General features: G+C 38.3%; 2 protein-coding genes across 24 annotated transcripts in view; one reads left to right on the top strand and one right to left on the bottom strand.

The window, feature by feature from the left end:
* sals (sarcomere length short) overlaps positions 1-5,139 on the bottom strand; it is a 56,815-nt gene extending 51,676 nt beyond the window's left edge. For 2 of the 22 annotated variants that reach the window (XM_073985401.1, XM_073985337.1), the window contains exon 1: positions 4,945-5,084. The gene's annotated coding sequence lies outside the window, so the exon portion shown is untranslated. Of the gene's footprint in view, positions 1-4,483 lie in introns of all 22 variants that reach the window. The other 20 variants (XM_073985437.1, XM_073985377.1, XM_073985435.1 and 17 more) reach the window with 17 other exon arrangements.
* LOC141403271 (uncharacterized) overlaps positions 1-22,431 on the top strand; it is a 189,229-nt gene that overhangs the window by 51,960 nt on the left and 114,838 nt on the right. Inside the window, exons 2-3 of one of the 2 annotated variants that reach the window (XM_073985461.1) lie at positions 5,004-5,142; positions 20,832-20,931. The gene's annotated coding sequence lies outside the window, so the exon portion shown is untranslated. The remainder of the gene's footprint in view (positions 1-5,003; positions 5,143-20,831; positions 20,932-22,431) is intronic. The other variant, XM_073985469.1, reaches the window with a different exon arrangement.

Genomic DNA, 22,431 nt, shown 5'->3' on the forward strand with positions numbered 1-22,431 from the left:
TGGAACGAAGCAGCTTTATCTGCAGTGTATATAATAAATCGATGTCCAACAAAAGCAATTGAAAGTGGTTCAACACCTGCTGATTTATGGTTCGGTAAACAACAGGATCTTCAGAAAGTACGCATTTTTGGATGCAAAGCTTTTGCGTGGGTACCAAAAGCGAAAAGACAGAAGCTTGACCCCAAAGGAAAGAAAATGGCCATGGTAGGATACGCCCCTAATGGTTATCGTTTGTAGGATTTAGAAACGAAGAAAATTGTGTTGGCTCGCGATATACAGTTTGATGAATCTTCCTACCCTTTTGAGGTCCAATGCGCTAATCAAGAAACAACTACAGTAGTAATATCAACCAGCCACCAGCAAGAGGGGGAAGAAGATAGTAATGCTGTGTCTAATTTGAACGAAAATCAGAATAGTTGTTCTCAAACTGAAGGCTGTGGTTCTCAAACTGAAAGCAGTGATTCTCAAATTGAAAGCATTGATTCTCAAAATGAAAGCAGTAGAATCCGTGGTGGTGATAATATTGAACAAGATTTGCAAGATGAAAATATATTAACTAGCGATGGTGATGAGGCTGAAGTGACACAACAAAGCGAGTTACGAAGAAGTAACAGAGTCGCTAAAATGCCTTACAAGCTTTTAGATTATTTAACTGGTTTTAATGCTGAAACGGTCCGTAACAATGTTCCTTCCGAATTTGGAGATATATTTAATAGAGATGACAGTGAGAAATGGCAAAAGGCTGTAGATGATGAATTGCTGTCAATGAAGAAAAATCATGTTTGGAAAGTAGTCAAGATTTCACCGAATACAAAACTGTTGAAGTCGAAATGGGTATTTCGCTTGAAAGAAGACGAAAATGGGAATTTAAGTAAGTTCAAAGCCAGGCTCGTAGTAAAGGGATACCTTCAAGAGTATGGTGTCGATTACTTGGATACTTATGCGCCAGTAGCCAAGTTGTCAACCTTACGAATGGTTTTGGCGGTAGGTGTACATCATGGGTACTTGTTTTATCAAATGGATGTGAAGACGGCTTTTCTGTATGGTGATTTGAACGAAGATATTTTTATGGAGCTTCCTGAAGGCGTAAAAAGGGATGATGGTATGTGTTGCAAATTATCAAAATCTTTATACGGCCTTAAGCAAGCACCAAAATGTTGGAACGATAAGTTTAATCAGTTCATAATTTCGCTTGGGTTCATACGATCAAAACACGATTATTGTCTTTACGTCAAAGTAGACAAAACTGCTGATATTGTAATATACCTAGTCTTATACGTGGATGACTTACTCGTTGTTGGGAACAATTTGGATAGCATTAATGACTTAAAATTAAGTCTTGCAAAGAACTTTGAGATGTCCGATTGTGGTCCCCTGAAATACTTTCTGGGAATGAAGCTAGTTCTTGAAAACCAAAACCTAATACTGTCTCAGGAGAGTAGCATTAAGAAATTACTCGAGAAGTTTGGGTTAGGTGAATGCAACCCAGTCAAAACGCCCATGGAGAAAGGTTTGCAACTTCAAGTGTGTGAAGAAAATCTAAAACTAAATCTGCCATATCGTGAGCTGTTGGGTAGTCTGATGTACATAATGTTATGTACAAGGCCTGACATCTGCTATCAAGTTGGCTATCTTGGCAGATTCCAAAAAAATCCATCAGAAAATCATTGGCAGCACTTGAAGAGAATTGCAAGATATCTCAAAGGAACAATGCCAATGAAATTACAATTCAAGAAAGAAGACTCTGAACCTATAGTTGGGTATGCGGATGCTGACTGGGCCTCCGATTTGTCTGATAGGAAGTCAGTTAGTGGATATATCTTTAAAGTTTATGGAAGCACAATCTCTTGGTGCAGCAAAAAGCAGCAAACAGTGGCAACATCTTCTTCAGAAGCGGAGTACGTTGCACTTAGTTTAGCTACTACGGAAGCAATCTGGATTAGAGGAATCATGCAAGACTTACATGAAGTAGAAGATTCATATGGGGTTACAATTTTTGAAGATAACAGAGGATGCATAGCATAGCTAATAACTTAGAAAGCAAACGCGTGAAGCACATTGACATTAAACACCACTTCGTTAGAGATAATGTCATGAAAGGAGTTATAAAAGTCGAATCAATTAAAACAGATTCACAACTTGCGGACATTTTTACAAAATCAAGTGATGCAACCCACTTCATCAAGATACGCAAGAATTTAGGATTGATTGATTGAGAGGGGGTGTTGTAATACAAGTTACAATCAACAACGATGTGTACATAATCGAAGTAAGCATATGCACATCGAAGCAAGCCATTAGATATGTATATATAATTTAGTATTTGAAAAACATGTCATTCTGAAAAAAAAACCATACTTCGAATAAAACCTATTTTTCCTTTGCTTAAAAATATTTCCTTCATAAATCAGTGTGTGTTTTCAATTACAAGAGTACACTCCTTCATATAGAACGGTACCTCCTGATTTTAGGTATTTTGAAGGTTTTAGCTTCATTATCACACCGAAATGTCTGGAATTTGGTACTTAGTCTTCGTTGGGCCTATTCAAAATTCCCCCGGTACCTCCCGATTTTCGGTATTTTGAAGGTTGTGGCCACAATAATCCACCCAAATGGCTGAAATTTGGTATTTGGTCTTCATTTGGGGTTTTAAACGTACTATATGAAATTTGTCGGTGTAGATCCACGCCTTCATAGAGCCACCATAGAACGGTACAACCCGAGTTTCGGTATTTTGAAGGTTTTAGCCTCATTATCACACCGAAATGGCTGAAATTTAGTACTTAGTCTTCGTTGGGGGTATAAAACTTTCCCCCAGAAATTTGTCGTTATAGGTCCACGCCTTAGTATAGCCCCCATAGAACGGTACCTCCCTATTTCCGGTATTTTGAAGGTTGTGGCCACAACAATCCACTGATATAGCTGAAATGTGGTATTTAGTCTTCGTTGGAGGTAAAAACCTTTCCGACTGAAATTCGTCGGTATAGATCCACGTTGCGGTATAGCCCCCATAGAATGGTTCCTCCCGATTTTCGTAATTCTGAAGGTTGTGACGTTAATATCCCACCGAAATTTGTTATTAAGTCTTCCATGGGGTTATAAAATATTCCAGAAGAGAATTATCAGTATAGGTCCGCGGGTTCCCATATTACCCATAGAAACGTACCTCTTGATTTTCGGCATTTTGAAGGTTTTATCGAAATATCGGAAATTTGGTATTTAGTCTTCTCGCAGCCTAAAAACTTTCCGCCAGAAATTTGTAGGTATAGATCGACGTTTTGATATAGCCCCCATGGAACGGTACCTCCGGAATTTCGGCATTTTGAAGGTTAGCCACATTGTTTTACCGAACTTGCTGAAATTTGGTATTAAGTCGTAAATGAAAGGAAACTAATTGTTCCATTTTACTTCAATACAACTCGTGGTGGAGGGTATAACAAGTTCGGCCTGGCCGAACTTAACGCCTTTCTTACTTGTTTTTATCAAAAGCTGTATCAAAAACATTTCAAAGTAGTAGGACCAATAAATTGCTAATCATATCGGAAATTATACCCGTGGGATTCATTCTCTCTTTAACTCTCTCAGAGGGAGAGTGTTAAACAGTTTTATATCATACAGCTATAATAAATTAGATGACAACATATATTTGACAATTCAATCCATCCAAACCCAATGTTGTGATTTATTGATCCGCCCTCGTTTGGCTATGCAAATAATTCTCTATATTATACTATGTGTGACTATCAGTGTGTGTTCGATTGTGGAAATGAGAGAATTCTTTCTGTCTGCAACATCTGCTGTATAAAAATCTTTTGGCTTCATTTCTTTTTTTGCTTCGGTGTGTTATACAGATCGACTATATCTTTGGCGAAATGGAAAATAAATAAAAATCTATGGCAAAATGTAGAGTGTGGATGACGGATGAAGAGGTGAAAAGAGAGCCAATAAAATTGTTTGTGTTCTTCTTGAAAATAACAACAAAAAGAAATGTTCGTTTATTTTAATACAAAAAAGAAAAGCCAACGAAGAAGAAAAATAAATTTTTATACACAAAAATAAAAATTTATGGAGGCGTTGTTGCGCTGCTGCTGGTTGATGCTGTTATAACGCAATATACCAAATTTCTTTTGAAAGGAATTCTGTTCTGAAAATGTTTGAAATGTTATAAAAAAAGAAAACTATGGGAGAGAGGAAAGTTTGTGACCATTCATAAAGTGACAGTTGGTTTTGTTTTATTGGAGGAAATCATAATGAATCTAAAAATGTCTGTCTGTTTTTTTTTTTTTTTCAAAAAATCCGAAGGCATAAATTATATTTCGACATATAAATTAAATCAATAGATTGGAAAATAAGCCAATGGGGAAATAGAAAAGTCTTTGAAGCCCCCAGGAAAATCCTTGATATTTCTTGATGTGCAATGAAATTATTAAATTATGATTTTTTTGATATTGAAATTGTAATTGTTCCCAAGGCAGCCTATTACCCCATATTTCAAGTACACTTGTCAGTGTCGCTTTTCCGTTTTTCGAAAATTTCCATAGAAATTTCTCCGCGTCTTTTGTGTTGTATTTTCTAATGGCCAATTACATTTCAGCCATGATTTTTTTGCTTTCTTATTTTGCTTATTTTTCACAAATTGTTTCCTTTAGAGATTTTCATTTTTTTTCTTTAAACAATCTTTTGTTGTTTAAATTTGTTTAATTTTTTCTTGTAAATTCCAGCATTGTTTAAATTTCCCGTGCTTTGCACACACTCGCACACAAATTGTGTTTCCTTCAAAATCATTCTTCATTTGTGTTTTATTTTTCTTCATCACTGTTCACACTTCTATTTTTTCAGATTTATTTTTTCACTATTTCGAAATTTCTTTGTTTTGTTGTTGTTGTGGTTTTTTATATATTTTGGATTATTTTCTTTGTTTTTGTTGTTGCTGTTGTTTTCGACCTTACGCACTAAACGTTTCCATTCAAAACAATTTTCTGTTACTTTTCTTTACTTTTTAGAGAGACGACACACACAAATTCGTTCCACGATCTAAACTGAACTGATTGTGAAAAATTGGCCAACATCATCAGTCAGCCAACCAGCCAGCCAGCGAACCAAATTAGAGTCTCTACCGACCACCAACCACATTTTCTTTTGGTGAGTTTTCATTTCAAAATTTTCTCATTTCAATATTCTATAATTCCTTAACAGAGATTTTTCGAAATCTATGTTCATGTGTAGTGTGTGCGTTTTGTGTTGCTCTTTAGTTTTGATTTGCTATGTGGGCCTTGATCTCTAGCGCTCTCTTAAGTTCTCTATGTCTGTCTGTTTGATGGATGCGCGCGAGGGGACCAAAGTTGTTTGGAAATGTTGAACAAATGCGGGAATAACACAATTTATTGTTCTCTAATGCAAAATATTTAGTCATCATCGAGTATTTAGAAGGGGGGTAATGGTGATAATATTCGAAGGCAATTGGGGATTTTAGGAAGATGAATGAATACTTATGGGAACTGTTGAAAAGGCATTCCTAGTGACGAATATTTTATTGTTTTTATGTAAAAAGAAACTCTTTTGGATCTAGAGAAGCAAATATTCCTCCTAAATACCACGACGTTTTGAGAAGGGTCGTACAAAAAGCGAAAAATGAGGAGGGCTTGCCTTCCCTGTGCCTTTCCGTGCATTATATACCTGACATAAGTTCGGTCTGATATTTGACTTGAAACCCCGTAATTTTGGTTGGCTCATACCAGCTTTCCATCATCAGCGTGGTCGCCAGGGCTAACAATTTTAACGCAAAGTGGGGCTTAGAAAAAGTTATCCACGTAGTGATCTCCTACGAACGAGAGATCATCTAATGCCGTGGTGTCAGGTGAACGCGGTCTTATAGGCGCTCCAAGGCTTGTAGTTAGGCTTCCAACTGCATTCGAACGGAGCCTCGTTGAAACCTCGGAGTCTCAATGTATTATAGACTTAGTTGACAAATCCTTGCCATGGTACTGGAGGGCTATGTCATGGGCGACCCCCCCATTACCCCATTAAATCAATAACATATTGATTCGAACAAATTTAACAAAAATAAAACTGAAACACAAAAATCTAACGATGACAACAACTCCACAACGCCTACGCATGACGGGACCGTAGTTTCGGGTGGGGGAGGACAAAATGTACCCTGTCTAGAAGTTGTCAAGGACGGTCTGGCTGAACAATACCAACATCTTCTAGTCCAACTGGAACGGACGATGGCCCAGGGCCTCAGCCAGGCTAGCGCTTCTACTGGGACCGAGGACAGCTTATCGGATGACGACCTTGACACCACAGACCTTCCAGCGACTGTAGTCGACGATAATCTGGCTTTGGCCTCAGCGAAAGCAAACAAATCCTTCAAGCCAGGACAATCAGACGCATCAGCATACCTACCATCGGTCGGAGCCGATGAAACTAAGGAGAAGAGGCGCTATCGCAGATCGATGAACTTCCACAAGAAGTTGATCGGCTTGAAAATAAACATCCTCACTCTTCCCGATAGCAGAAGAGGCCAAGCTGGGTTCAACGCCAACATCGACCTCTGTAGCCCCCAACGGAAGCGATGGTGGCTTAACTCCGATTCACATCCCTTGACTTCAACTTTATCTTCAAATGGAGGTCCTGTACAAAGTCGAGGGAGCTGAAGGCAAAAGAAATGAATCAACCCCAAAAATGAGGGACGCAGAGGGTAGGGAAGTCTGACCTGTAATCGGCCTCTGTACCTGGACATCGAAGAAAACGGTGAAGTTTATGTCAACGGAAAAAGCACACCCAAGGCCAAGAGACCCACCCCGAGCTGTGACTTCTGTTGATAAAGTTTCCACAAACACTATTGGAACTCATGCAAGGAGCTCTAGTCAAACTATCGGGATGGGCACACGACAATGGTCTTGGAGTGACCGCCTCTAAAACAGAGTTGGTTTTGTTAACGAACAAAAAAGTCGAACCATTCACCATACCAACGCTTAAGGGAGTCAAGTACCTCAGCATCGTCCTGGACCACCAATTAACGCGGAAAAGGAATGTCGAAGAACGTAACAAGAGAGGTCTTATAGTCATTTCGACCTCCATTGGTAAGATTTTGGGACTGAAACCACAGCTCATACATTGATACATACACATATGGTTCTCTGGTATGGTGGAAAGCTTTAAGTAAGACGTCTTTCTTCATAAAATATAGCCGTATAAGAGCTCTCTCAAGTCATAGGCCGTTAGCACTTGGGGTGCTGACAAAGAAACTTTGTTGACTTATAATAATATAGAATATTCAAACCTGCCAGAATGCAACCCTGAGGACTGCTTCTCATGACACCACGGAACCATCTTGTCGATTGTGTTGTCGATATGAGCATCTCTGCCACAATCATGGGTACAGATTTCTGCCACCCAGGCACGTCAGAAGAGATCTTTATGATCTAGAGAAGAGATGCAACGGTAACCTTTAGATCAACCTGCCCATCAGACAGTCTTGTATTGCATTCGTAGTGATGCAGTTGCACATGCAGTATAAGGATACAGTGTATCCGCAGTCAATGTGGCGAACAATGTGGCGGTTGACTTCTTGGCGTATTTTTCATATTCCTTGCCTGGGAAATTCAACGAGATCAATGTGATAGGTATTTAGCCGGACAATTTTTTGTTAACGGTGGGACGTGACATCGTTATCGAACAATCACACTGGTAAGTAATTCTCTTATCAAAAAGGTTTAGGATGAACAGTTCCCCACCTTTGCAAACTTCCAGCTTCACTTCACGGTTTTTGAATTTCTTGTTTCTGAATTTGGTCTATGACTGGAGACCGCACATATAGTTGTTGACTCAACCTATAAAATAAGGTCGGAGGGTAGTAGTTTCCATAACGTTGAACAGCTTAGCATAACTGACCATTTCAAATGCTTTAGTCAGATCTATGCTATGCTACCATTCCTGTTCTATGACACGGAATATTCTGGTGGAGACCTCGCCTAATATCTGTGGAATTGACGTGTAACTGGTCACAAGTTCATAGAACGTTCCGATACTGGAGAGGAGTAACGCCTTAATAATCTTCGCTATCAGTTACAAAAGTGAGATTGGCCTGTATGGTTCAACTTTGCTGCCACCTTTGCCTGGTTTTAGTAGCGGGACCACTTTGCCTATTTGACGGCTTCGCAAAATATTAGTTTGTATAACGATACTTTGCACATCGTGAAATTTCTTCTAGACTTAGATGAGGTGCCAATCGGCCCACTTCTTAGGGTACCTCCCACACAAAATTTCGGATAATTTCAGTTTAGGACCTGCTCTCGAATTGCTTTGTTTTATGTTGTAGTATTCACTGCCCCCTATACGACGGTACAAGTTTTATCAGGGGCAAGCCCATACTTGCTGAGAAAATAGCCAAAAAGGTGCAAAAAACCCCTATGACACCGTGTGTAGTGGTTGGAGAGCACGATAACTCTCGAACGGATCCGCCGATTCGGTCCAAAATGTGGCCTTCGTAATATTTTGTCCAAACTTAGTTTGAGTTCGAAGATAAACCATATCGGATCTTCAGGTACTTCCCCCACAAAAGTTCAAAAATGTTCGGAAAAATTGTGCGCACGATAACTCTATAGGAGTGACCAATTTGGTCCAAACGTTACAAATCCTAATTTATATAGCAGATATAGACCATTGTGGACTATATTTGTCCACTCCTTCGAGAACCTCCAATACAAAATTTCGGATAAATTCACTTTAACCACATTGATTTTTGTTGAATCAACATGCTTTCGCTGCGTCAATTACGACGGTAAAAGTTTTTTTTTTCAGGGGCAAGCCCATAATTCTTGAGAAAACAGTCCGAAAGGTGTAAAAACCCCTGTGCAACCATATGTAGTGGCTGGAGAGCACGATAAATCTCGATCTGATCAATTTATTTGGTCCACCATTTGGCCTTCGTTATATATTGTCCAAACTTAGTTTCAGTTCGAAGATGGACAATACCGGTAGACAACGTCCCCCAATATTTAAAAATGTCACTAAAATGGTATGCCCGATTTATCTTGAACGGGGCAACCAATTCGATCCAAATTTTGGATCTGTTAATATTTTGTCCATATTTAGTTTAACTTCGGAAATGACCCATATCGGTCCTCTCCTTAGGGTACCTCCCCCACAAAAGTTCAACATTTGTGTCCAGATGTAGTTGAGGGTCTGTTCGAAGATCCTTTTGAAATGTATACCGTTGTGGTTCTGTTTACAGCGATATTATGTTTTCCGTGGACAAGTCCATGCTTCCTGGCATACTGGTCCCAAAATTTGATGATGACCCACTTAAATGACCAGTAGCGACGATATCTATTGAAAAGATATGACTCCCAAATTAAGATCCACTTCCATAATGGACCTAGTCGGTCCATTTCTTCAGATACCTCCTCCGCAACACTTTTGAACTTTAATCCTGATCCAAATTTTTGTCGGCATGTTCAAATGTCCAAAAAGAGCCACAAAATTCGGAAAATACCCTAAATACATTCGATCTGTCCGTAGATGAAAGTTCCAATTCACATAGGCTGAGTGTATATCTCTTCGCTCGATGGAGGCCTGAAAGTTCCGAAAATCGCGCCCATGTGATTTGAACATTATAAAATCTACCGGTGTACTCTATTGGATCTGTGAGCGGAACAGTTAGTATACGAATATTTACTGGAAACTTCCGAAATTTCTGTTATTGCCTAGGAAAATACCATGCTCATTTTAAAATAAATGATATTTTTATAGCACGTTTTGGTCCACCACGGGTTGAACAGATGAGACAGTACTTGGTGTGCTTGAGAGAAAATAATTCTTCCCCTACCTTGACACTGAATCGACATCGCATGAATTACGAACTGTAACAGCTATACACCGACATTGAAATGATTCCATCGTTTCTATGTGGAACGAGGACGATGGTTAATTTAAATTTTAGTTATTTAGTTAATATTTGGTTCCATTCTGCGAAAAATATCTTCATAACTAATCTCCTTAGTAAATTTTGTTTTCAATTAAATCAAAACAAAAGTGTTGTTTTGTTTTCTATGAATTCCCAAAAATGTTGCCATTTAAGTTCGATTGATGCAATTTTATCCGACAAAACAATGCAAACTTTGTTGAAAAATTACAATAGATCCCACTGCTTCCCTTCGTATCGAGCCCAACGAGCTTTTAGATCCCATCAAAATATATATTTTTGTTTATACCTGATGTATTCTTTGTAAACAACATCAGCCAGAAAGCATTTGCATGGATTTTTGTTGGTGTTGCAGCTCATACATTTGGAAATATTGTATTGTTGTTCTTGTTTGTTAGTTTTCAAAACTGGTGAAAACTGGCCAAAATTTTTGGTTGTTTATTTGTTAGAATCACATTTGTTTTCTTTTAATTATTTCGTTAAAAAAAAAAACGAAACAAAACAAAAATTTCATTAACAAGGAGGAAATTTTCACTTCTCACTTGGCCCTCACTACTTCTTGTCCACAAACACATACACATAGACGTACCCATAGACACAACAGCTGCAACCAAAGCCGCATAATTTTACAGTGGCAAAAGAAACGTAATTTTATTGAACTTCATTTCAGAAATGGGTAGACTGTTAAGTCTTCGTATAGAAGAGCTTAAATTCTTCGTATATATAGAAACCCAGAAGGTCTTCTTTCATAGAAGAGCAAAAGATCTCCTTATGGAAGACCAGGAGGTCTTTTCTAGAGGACAAGAAAATCTTTTTATGGAAGAGCAGAGGGTCTTCTTATATAAGGCCAGAAAGTATTCGTTTAGAAGATCAGAAGATCTTTTCATAGACGAGCAGAAGATCTTCTGATAGAATACAAGAAAATCTTCTTATGGAAGACCAGAAGTTACCCGTAGTACACGAGGTCGTCTTCTTATAGAAGACCACGAGGTCTTCTTCTTATTATTATAGATGTCCAGAAGGTCTTCTTAGAGATGACCTGTGGGTCTTTTTAGAGATGACCTGTGGGTCTTTTTAGAGAAGACTAGAATATCTTCTTAGACAAGACCACCAAGTCTATTTTGGAAGTCCAGAAATTTTTCTTATAGAAGTCCGGGAGGTCTTCTTGTAAAAGAACCCAGAAGGTCTTCTTATAGAAGACCGACCAGAAGGTCTTCTTATAGAAGGCCGGAAGGTCGTCTCATAGAACACCAGAAGGCCGTCTCGTAGAAAACGAGAAAATCTTCTTATTAAATCTAGAGACTATAAGAGACCAGAAGTTCTTCTCATAGAAGACCAGAAGGTCTTCTCACATTCGACAAGGAGGTCTTCTCATAGTAGACTAGAAAATATTCTTACTGAAGACAGGCCAGAAAGTCGTCGCATAAAATAACATAAGATCAAAGAAGACCAGAAGGTCTTACCATAGAACACCAGAAAGCCTTCTCATAGAAGAGCAGATGATCTTCTCATAGAGGACTTGAAGGTCTTGTGATAGAAATAAGATAACCTTCCTATGGAAGACCAGAAGGTATCCGTAGTAAACAAGGACGTCTTTTTAGAGAAGACCAGGAGCTCTTCTTAGAGAAGACCACCAGGTGTTCTTAGAGAAGACCAGGAGATCTTAGAGAAAATCTTCTCATAATAGAAAAGAAGGTCTTCTCATAGTAGACTAGAAAGTATTCTTAGGGAAAACTGGGCAGAAAGTCGTTGCATAGAAGAGCAAAAGATCATAGAAACCATTAGAGAAGACCATCTGGTCTTCTTATAGAGGTCCGAAAGATCTTCTTATAGAAAACCTTAAGTTCTTCTAATAGAATATCAGAAGGTCTTCTTATAAAATACCAGAAGCTCTTCATATAGATGGGATACCAGAAGGTATTTTTTGAAGGCCAGAAGGCATTCTTATAGAAGACCAGAAGGTCTTCTTATAGAAGACCAGAAGGTCTTCTTATAGAAGACCAGAAGGTCTTCTTATAGAAGACTAGAAGGTCTTGTTATAGAAGACCAGAAGATCTTCTTATAGAGACCAGAAATTCTTCTTATAGAAGACTAGAAGGTCTTCTTATAGAAGACCAGAAGGTCTTTTTATAGAAGACCAGAAGGTCTTCCTATAGAAGACCAGAAATTCTTCTTATAGAAGACCAGAAGGTCTTCTTATACAAGACCAGAAGTTCCTCTAATAACAGACCAGAAGGTTTTACTATAGAAGACCAGAAGGTCTTCTTATAGAAGACCAGAAGGTCTTCTTATAGAAGACCAGAAGGTCTTCTTATAGAAGACCAGAAGGTCTTCTTATAGAAGACAAGAAGGTCTTCTTATAGAAGACTAGAAGGTCTTGTTATAGAAGACCAGAAGATCTTCTTATAGAGACCAGAAATTCTTCTTATAGAAGACTAGAAGGTCTTCTTATAGAAGACCAGAAGGTCTTTTTATAGAAGACCAGAAGGTCTTTTTATAGAAGACCAGAAGGTCTTCCTATAGAAGACCAAAAATTCTTCTTATAGAAGACCAGAAGGTCTTCTTATACAAGACCAGAAGTTCCTCTAATAACAGACCAGAAGGTTTTACTATAGAAGACCAGAAGGTCTTCTTATAGAAGACCAGAAGGTCTTCTTATAAAAGACCAGAAGGTCTTCTTATAGAAGACAAGAAGGTCTTCTTATAGAAAACCAGAAGGTCTTCTTATAGAAGACCAGAAGGTCCTCTAATAACAGACCTGAAGGTTTTACTATAGAAGACCAGAATGTTTTCTTATAGAAGACCAGGAGGTCTTCTTATAGAAGACCAGGATCGTCTTCTTATAGAAGATCAGGATCGTCTTCTTATAGAAATAGAATAACAGGAGCTATTCTTATAGAAGACCTAAAGGTCTTCTTGTAGGATAACAGGAGGTTTCCTGTAGGAGACCAAGAGGTCTTCTCATAGAAGACCAGGTCGTCTTTTTATAGAAGACCAGGTGGTTTTCTTATAGAAGACCAGGTGGTCATCTTATAAAAGACGAAGTTGTCTCCTTATAAAAGACCAAGTGGTCTTCTTATAGAAGACCAAGTGGTCTTCTTATAGAAGACAAAGAGGTCTTCTTATAGAAGTCTTCTTATAGAGTACTAGGAGGGTTTCTTATGGAAGTGCAGGAGGTCCAGTGGGTTTTCTTATAGAAGATAGTTGGGTTTTCTTATAAAAGGCCAGTGCGTCCACCAAGACCAAGAGGTCTTCTTATAGAAGTCTTCTTATAGAGTACTAGGAGGGTTTCTTATAGAAGTGCAGGAGGTCCAGTGGGTTTTCTTATAGAAGATAGTTTGGTTTTCTTATAGAAGGCCAGTGCGTCTTTCTTTAAAACACATTTTATCTGGCCTTTCAAATGACGTTGTCTCTTTCCATATACCCTCTGTGATTGTAGATCACAGCTCATCATTCAAACTGAATCAGACGTCGTGTCCCTACACGTCATAGAAATAAATGTAACATATTTAAATACATATGTACGAGTATCTGTTCTTTTTCGATTTTCGACTCACTGTGCATCAACACATTGACAACTGTTGGTGGGGCATACGTACACCACAAAACCAAAACTTTTGGAATACAACAAAATTAAATTTAACTATAAAATGTATTCTCTCTGCTGGCAGCAGGTGTTGACAGTGACCTAGTTCTGTAAATGAAAATAGTTGAATCTCTTATAGATCTCTTTAATATTTTTCTATCTTTTGCCAAACAGAGGCAAATGATGTCATTAAACTAAATTTTATTAGATAAACGATAAGAATAATTAAATGATCAAATTTGTTAATTTTTTGTAATACTAAAATTGGTACGACAATTTTTTTATTATATTATAAAATTATGAAAGGGAAAAGGGTATATATGTACATATATATTTGAATGAACCTATTACTGTTAATGGAGCTTAATTGAGGCAATACGAAATCGTGTCCTATATTGAATAATATTCATGTTTACAGTGCCAATAGATTAGTTGTATTTGAAAAACTTTTTAGAATTCATAGTTACTACTTATGGCGCAAATGGCAGCAATGCTTTGGAGGTAGAAATAAACCCACCACCACTGATTTCTTTCAAATGTAAAGACATATCCAGAGTGGTCTTGCATACTGCTAATCGCTTAAAAAGTAGTACTTTTTCCTTGCTAACGGAAACAAAATTGACTATAAAACTCCCCATAAGTTTATGGCCGAAGAAAAATAGATTTCAAAAAGGTATACTGTTACTAAAAATGCCAAAATAAAAGTTCAGCAGAGGGCAGTAGATGAACTTTGGTCCACAAACAAAGAGGCAATATAGACAGAGCAAACATCATTTAAGACAAATAATGGATGTTGTTGGCTGCCACAGTGGTGCATTGTACCCTGAATGTCTGGGTTTGATTCTAGGCTACAACATAAAACAATTTCAAGGTTGGCAAAACCAGTGTTTCGGAGTCGGAGTCGAGCAATGTGGTATACCAAAATTCATATCTCGACGAGAGTAAGCGATTTTGAGATGTGTGCCCGTCCGTCCATTAAAAATGGTAATCACGCTACATGTCGCAATTATGGACCAATCTTCACGAAATTGTGTATGGAGGTCGGGTTCTGACCCGAATAGACCCCTATAATTTTTGGCGATGATCGTGAAAAAGGGTGTGAAATGTACCAAAAATAACATTTTTATCCAATTTTGTAGCGGCTTTGTAGGTCGCAATGGTAGTCTTATCGGCGCGAACTTTTATGTAAGGTTTGGGTTTACGACAGAGAAGCGGGTTAAATTGACCAAAATTTTTGTGTGAAAATTGGTAAAGTTTTTAGAGAAATCACTATATCTTTATTCTTGGAAACTACATATGTTAAACACATGTAGGTTATACTTAGAAGAGGAACGTTTGACCTCTCCATTGATGCTAATTATGGTGATATACGTAGTCAGATAACAGAGTTACAGCCTAATATGTACAGGGATCCTTCAGTTTTAATTGTGGGTAGTGTAACCTTAATCACGCTAGAGGTCGCAGTTATAGTTCAATACTGGCAAATGTTTGCAGGAGGTATTAGTTTTGGTTAAGGATAGTGCCAATAATTGCTGATAATGATCGGATAGTATTTAGCGTGTAAAATTGACCATTACGTTTGTGGGAAAAATATCCAAATTTAATTTTTAATCAGTAATTTAAATTTTGGGGGCATATTCGGACAACTTATGAAAACTAAACATGAAAACCAACTCTTGACCTCTCACTTGATGCAAATTATATCAATGTAGCAGTTAGATAAAGGAACTACTGTCTAACATCGCGGTGCGATTGCACCAACTTTAAATGGAAGGTGCTTACACATGGGAACTACAATGTTCATAATATAATTATAATTGTTCCACAAACATCCCTGAAGGGACAAGGGAGACTTCTCTCATATCAATGAGTGCACCCCGACTCATATTAGCTCAATGATATGGGACCTACTGTTTATCGCCGAGTCCGAACGGCGTGTCTTAAGACACCACTTTGTAGAGAAGTTTTACATGTTTGAAATACTCAGGAAATGTCGCCAACATTGCTAAGGGGTGTTTTGCCACCGCTGAAAAATGTTTGATGTTGCCTGGCCGGGTAATCGAACCCACGACCTCCAGCGTGCAAGGCGGGCGTTCATACCATTACACCGCGGTGGAACCCCTACAATGTTCATAGATGACAAAAAAAAAATCGACAAAAAAAGTCGGAGCGCTTTTTAAATTAATCGCGATCAAAGTTCACACTTCAAGGGTTTTTTTTTAGGTTTTCACGAGTTTGCATGGAGACCGCAATTCCTATTGAAGTGGGATTAGAACAAATTGTTGTAGATGTGAAAATTCTCTACAAGATTGACATATATGATATTTGCGTAGGTTTTACCATTTTTGAGATATAGAAGTTCAAGTTGGGACTATGCACTGACTGTATCACCTCCTTATAAAACAATGTCATGTACGGTGCGCCCTACCTAACTAACTTTAAATAAAAACCGCTTACACCTGGGAAGTTTTTGTAGATTATGAAAAATGAAGAAAAATCGGTGGAGGGATTTTTAAATAAATAGCGGTCAAAGTTCACATTTTTAGGGTTTTTTAGTTTTTCAGGAAACCACAAGATAGGGCCTAAAGTGTGATCGCGGTTTGGTTTGAAAACGCTTCGGCGATTTTTTTGATTTTTCATCTATGAACATAGTAGTTTCAGAATCCGCAAAAACTTCCCAGGTGTAAGCATTTTCCATTTAAAGTTGGTTCAGGCGCACCGTGCCCTTTTAACGGTAATTCCCAATTTTCGATATTTTTAATATTTTTGCCAAATTTATCGACTAAATTGGCTGAATTTTGAAGTGCAGGTTTCCCAGTTGACAAAAAACTTTCCCTTCCATTTAAAGTTGCTTCTGGCGCACCGTGTGGGGCTATACCAAAACGTGGACCGACATTGTCAGCCAACAATAAGTACTTGTACCAAAATTCAACCACCTGCGCCAACTCCTTCTATCCCAGCATAAATCCTCATTACAAACCTCCTTTCTCACCCATTATTTTAACAAGGGCATGTCGCGCGAAATATCTGGTTATTTTGTAACCATTGAAATAGGTAGATGGTAACTACTGAAATAAGCAGTTACTGAGTAGATTCTGACTACTTATTTCAGTGGTTACAAAATAACCAGATATTTCGCGCGACATGCCCTTGTTAAAATAATGGGTGAGAAAGGAGGTTTGTAATGAGGATTTTTGCTGGGTTTTTTTTGCCAGGGTTTATATGAACTCTTGGTCCCTCTTTCATCTCAAGTGGACACTGACCTCCCCGTGGTGTCACCTGGGGAACTGCCTTTAACACCCGTTAAAGGTAGTGAGCTAAAATGTGCCGCGCGTTCACCCATAAGAACGTTAAAAACTTGGGTTTGGGCGTCGGGTTAGTAACCCTCTACTAGAAAAAACAGCCTACTATGAAAAAACCAGAGAAAAAAAAAAAACCTCTAAAGAAGGTGCAGTCTTCGCATTGTCAGACGTACTTGAAAAGTACAAGGCCGACATTACTGCCATACAGGAAATACGATGGAATGGGAAAGGCGTCACAACAACACCTAAAGGTGACGCACTGTATTATAGCTGCCATGACATAAATCATGAGTTTGGTTGCGGATTTGTAGTTAGTCGGAGACTAAAACATCTGGTATCCAGCTTCACCCCAGTGAATGAAAGACTTGCTCATGCTCCCACTGAAGAAAAGGACAAACAGACCAAAGATATATTTTACGAGCGCTTAGAAGAAACATTTGACCGTTGCCCTGCCCATAACATTAAAATCATTCTAGGCGATTTTAATGCCAAAATTGGAAAGGAGAATATCTTTGGCCCAACAGTCGGGAAATTCAGTCTCCACAGTGAAACATCTGACAATGGTATGAGGCTGATAGACTTTGCAGCTGAAAAAAACATGGTAGTTAGCAGTACCAGATTTAATCATCTCGATATTCATAAGGGCACATGGCTGTCTCCAGATCAAAGAACAAGTAATCAAATTGATCATGTTGTGATAGATGGAAGACATTCATCGAGCGTGTTGGATGTACGATCGTTCCGAGGAGCAAACATAGATTCGGACCACTACCTTGTTGCAGCAAAGGTACGTACCCGTCTAAACGTTGCAAATAAAGTACGAACAGACACAACGCGGAAGTTGGACATCGAAAGGCTGCAAACACAACATATAGCCACAGCATATTCCACTCAACTAGCCCAATTGCTTAATGAGAGCACTCCTTGTCCCGATAACATAACAACACAATGGCAAAGCATTGCCCACTCCATGCAAACAGCCGCAAAATCCATATTTGGATACCAGAGACCTCCACCAAGGAATCCATGGTATGATCAGGAGTGTCGTGCTGCCACCGAAGAGAAAAATGCGGCATATAGGGCTACTTTACAATCAGTAGCAACGCGTAGCGCACGAGAGAGATATCGGGAGAAAATGAGAGAAGAGAAACGTCTTTTCCGCAAGAAAAAGAGAGAAATGGAAAAGCGGGAGTGTGAAAAAAACGAGATGTACAGGAGCCAGAATGAAGTCCGAAAATTATACCAAAGGGTGAAACATCAAACAGATGGCTTTGGTACAGGCACATCATCCTGTTGAGACCAGCAAGGTAATCTAGTAACAGATACTGATAGCGTGCTCAGGATATGGAAGGAACATTTTTCCAATCTGCTGGTATCCAATAGTAGCGAAGACGATGATGACGATGATACCACAGATCCAATCCTAGAAGATGGTATATAATGTATACCACCCTGCCAAGATGAGGTAAAAACAGCAATCAACCGGCTGAAGAATAATAAAGCAGCAGGAGCCGATGGCTTACCAGCCGAGCTGTTTAAAACCGGAGGCGACGCGCTGATAAGGTGTATGCATCAGCTAGTTAGCACCATCTGGCAGGAAGAACGCGTACCCGACGATTGGAACCTGAGCATCCTGTGTCCCGTCCACAGGAAAGGAAATAAGACCGTATGCTCCAACTATAGGGGCATAAGTCTTCTCCCTATTGCCTATAAGATAGTGTCAGGGATATTGTGCGAACGACTAAAGCCAATGGTCAACGAAATAATTGGACCACACCAATGTGGCTTTAGACCTGGCAAGTCCACCATTGACCAGATATTTACCCTGCGGCAAATCCTTGAGAAGACCCAAGAGATGCAGATCGACACATATCACCTTTTTGTCGATTATAAAGCAGCTTTCGACAGTCACCTCCGATCAAAGGTATTCCATGCAATGTTTGAATTTGGTATCCCCGCAAAGCTCATCCGGCTTTGTAAGTTGACTTTAACGACACTAGGTCATCCGTTGAAATTGGAAAGAACCTCTCCGAACAGTTCAGTACCAAAAGAGGTTTCAGACAAGGAGACAGCCTTTCGTGTGACCTATTCAAGATTTTGCTGGAAAAGGTAATACGAGATGCAAATGTCAAAAGAAATGGCACGATTTACACCAATAGTCACATGTTACTTGTTTATGCTGATGACATAGACATCATAGGACGATCAGTAAAGGAAGTAACTGATACCTTTAGGAAGGTGAAGGAGAATCTACGAAAGTTTGTCTGGCTGTAAACGGCGAAAAGACCAAATTGATGGTGTCGACGCGCAAAGCGTCCATAAAGCTCGGACCAACTGTGGAAGTTGGTACCTATAATTTTGAGGTAGTTAAAGACTTCGTCTACCTCGGCACTGCTATAAACACAACAAACAACATCAGTTGTGAAATAAGAAGAAGAATTGTATTGGCCAACAGATGCTACTGTGGTTTAAGTAAGCAATTTAAAAACAAAGCCACATCTCGTCAAACAAAAATAACACTATACAAAACGCTGATACTGCCCGTGCTAATGTATGGCTCCGAAACATGGGTACTTGCGCAAGCAGATAAGGCAGTCCTTGGTGTGTTTGAGAGGAACATTCTTCGAAAGATCTACGGGCCGATTTGCATTGACGGTGAATATCGACGTCGTATGAACCACGTGCTATATCAGCTACATATACAAAGACATGAATATTGTTAAACGTATCGAGATGCAACGATTGCGTTGGCTAGACCATATCATAACAATGTACGATGATGAACCCGCTAAGAAGGCTTATGAATACATGCCACATGGCGGTGCACGCAGAATCGGAGGCCTAAGCTGCGATGGAGCATACAAGTGGATGAAGAAATGAAAAGGCGCGGTATTCCAAACAGCGAAGCGAGAAACAGAGAAAATTGGAGATTGAGATTTTTTTGGTGATTTTTAGTAAAATTATGATTTTTTATAAAAATATAAACCGATTAATAATTTTTTAAAATATACCCTCCCTCCTATAGACATACATAACATACGAGGTTAAATGCATTGACTTTATTTTAAAATTGCTGCGCTAGTAGTGGAAGTCTTTGCTATAGTCTTTGTTATAATTTGGCTATGTAGATGTCGCGCGTCGAGTTTCTATGAAAATGGGCCTTGCAACTCCAAAAATCCAAACTATACTATTTTTTAATTTAGATAAAAATAGTTCAGTTATCTCCAGTTATCTTTAAAAAAATATTTTTAGAAAAGTTGGAGTTTTACCATAAATTCCTCAAAAACCATGGTATCGATTTTGATTGAATTTTAATTAAAGGAAAGCTTCGATGGTTACCTGTCGAATTATAAAAATTGTCAAAAAACCCCTTTCGCGCGGATCCCTAATTTAACACCATTTTACTTACACAAAAACTCAATATGATATTCAGGATCAATATTCATTGTTGAAATCCATTTTTTGCGAAATTCCACATACAGATGTTCCATTTTGTTTATATCTCACGTTTATTTTACTATATGTCGTTGTATTCTATTATTTAAATATATTTCGTGATTATTTTTACAGCGGTACTAGTCAGATTGTTTTTAACTTGGCTATTAGACTAAAAAAGTAAATTAATTACCTTATTTGTAATAATGTGAAAATGTCGTTGAGAAAAGGTCTTTGTTGTAGGTGTTGTAGGTGTTGCTGGTGAGGGTTTTTTTTTTTTAATTTGTAAATCAAAATCAAAAAGGTCTTGTTTGTTATCAGCGATAGATAATGACAGGTGCCTGCCTGCCTACACACCTTCTGCTGCCAACCAGCAGCCCACCTAAGCCAATTTGTTGTAAACAGAAAATAAAACAAGACACCCGCCTCCTAATTTTGTCAGGGTATTTTCTTATTTTGATGCTGTTACTCGCTAGCCAAGAGGAATGACTGGCAATTACTGCGAAAATTTCAAATTCAATTTCAATTACGCAAGCGGATTTATTTTCATTTTAATTTTCTTCTATTTTCGTTGCAGCGACAGCATTGAACCCACAAAATCGAAAACATAAATAATTGACAGCAACAAGGGAGAAACGGAAACGAGGGGATTAGGAGAATCGAGACCATAACACAGAGTAAGTCAATTTATGCGCCTTAAAAAATTCTTACTTCAAAATAACAACCATTCCTTAGATACCGCCATGACAACCTATGCTGTCGTGGGTATTATGAAGATATGTCATCTTCCAATGGCGACTGACAGTCTGTCTAATGACAAAATTATTTTTGATGGATTTAGTTTGTTGTTCTTTGAAATTGTGCCTTTCGTTTTCGTCATCGATTCTACTTACCTTGAGATAAAAACCATTCATCCAAAAAATCCATTCCCATATCGTTTCTGCAAAGGTGTTTTAGCTTTTTCGTTTTTTTTTGTAAATTTCCACAATTTGCCTTTCTTTTCTTAAATATTTAAATTTTTGATTTGCGATACGTTTAGAAAAGGTTTCTAGGTGTATAGCTACCACCGCCGCCGTCTTTGTAGGTATTAGACACTTCACGTAAAGTGTTTTCTTCTTTTCGATTTCAATTTCATTCGTTTGGTGTTCGCTTTTCCTCCACTTTGCAAGCACTCACACTTTCTTCTTTACGACGGTTTAGTGCCTATTCTACTTTGTGTAAATATCTGCTTTGTGTCTCTTCTTCTTGACAATGTTGGTGCCATGACAATCTGCCATTGTCGTTGAATCTGTCCATCCATCTATCGATTCATTTCATTCATCAATTGATCTGCTTTTTGTGTAAGTGATTCTACATATTTTGCATTTGACATTTTTCTTACGCAGGTGGTTGCGATGTCGAATGATAAAGAAAAAGCAGTACAACAGAAATCATCTGAAAATTGAAGTGTAAAGTTTAGTCAAGCCGAATCAAGTAGACCCTCCTCATACGTATAATGCTAAATTACGTACTGGCTCCATTTTAAGAAGGCACTGCCATCTATTAGGGTATATAGACAATGCTATGTGCAGTGGTGGAAGTGTTTGCTAGTGCCAATGTTATGAATTGACTATGTAGATGCTGCTGCAAGAATATGTTTGAACGTTCTAGTAAAACAAATGGTTGGTTAGGTCAAACCGAATCAAAGAATGTAAGATCGCAATATGATCTGTTTAAAGTTCACAGAAAAAAATATTTCATGAATTTTTATAAATTTTTGTTCATGATGTAGTCTTTTCATACTGTGATACATGTATCACATAAGATACATGTGCAGTTTCTTATATCCATCCGAAAGACATTATTTTTTCAAAAATATGTAAGATTTTCATCAGAAATAAATAGAACGTCAAAAATAGAAGCTACAATTGGGTAGCGACTGCACTTTACGATGCCATTTGTTACATCAGAGAAATGTATAAATCTGTGTCACGAGAAGTCTTTGTCTTTCGGTGGTGTAAGTCTTTGCTAGTGTCAATGTTATAATTTGACTATGTAGATGGCGCTGCACGAATATCTCCATAAATAAAAAACTCCATCAAAGCATGATCAAGTAGGTTATGGCTCCATTGTAGGATAGCAGTACATCGACAGTTCGCTCTATGGAGTGGTGTACATCGTGGCCAATTTCAAAGTGT

The sequence above is a fragment of the Musca autumnalis genome, unplaced genomic scaffold (genome assembly GCF_047663935.1).
Source record: "Musca autumnalis isolate F117 unplaced genomic scaffold, ASM4766393v1 scaffold_1, whole genome shotgun sequence".
Taxonomy (NCBI): domain Eukaryota; kingdom Metazoa; phylum Arthropoda; class Insecta; order Diptera; family Muscidae; genus Musca; species Musca autumnalis.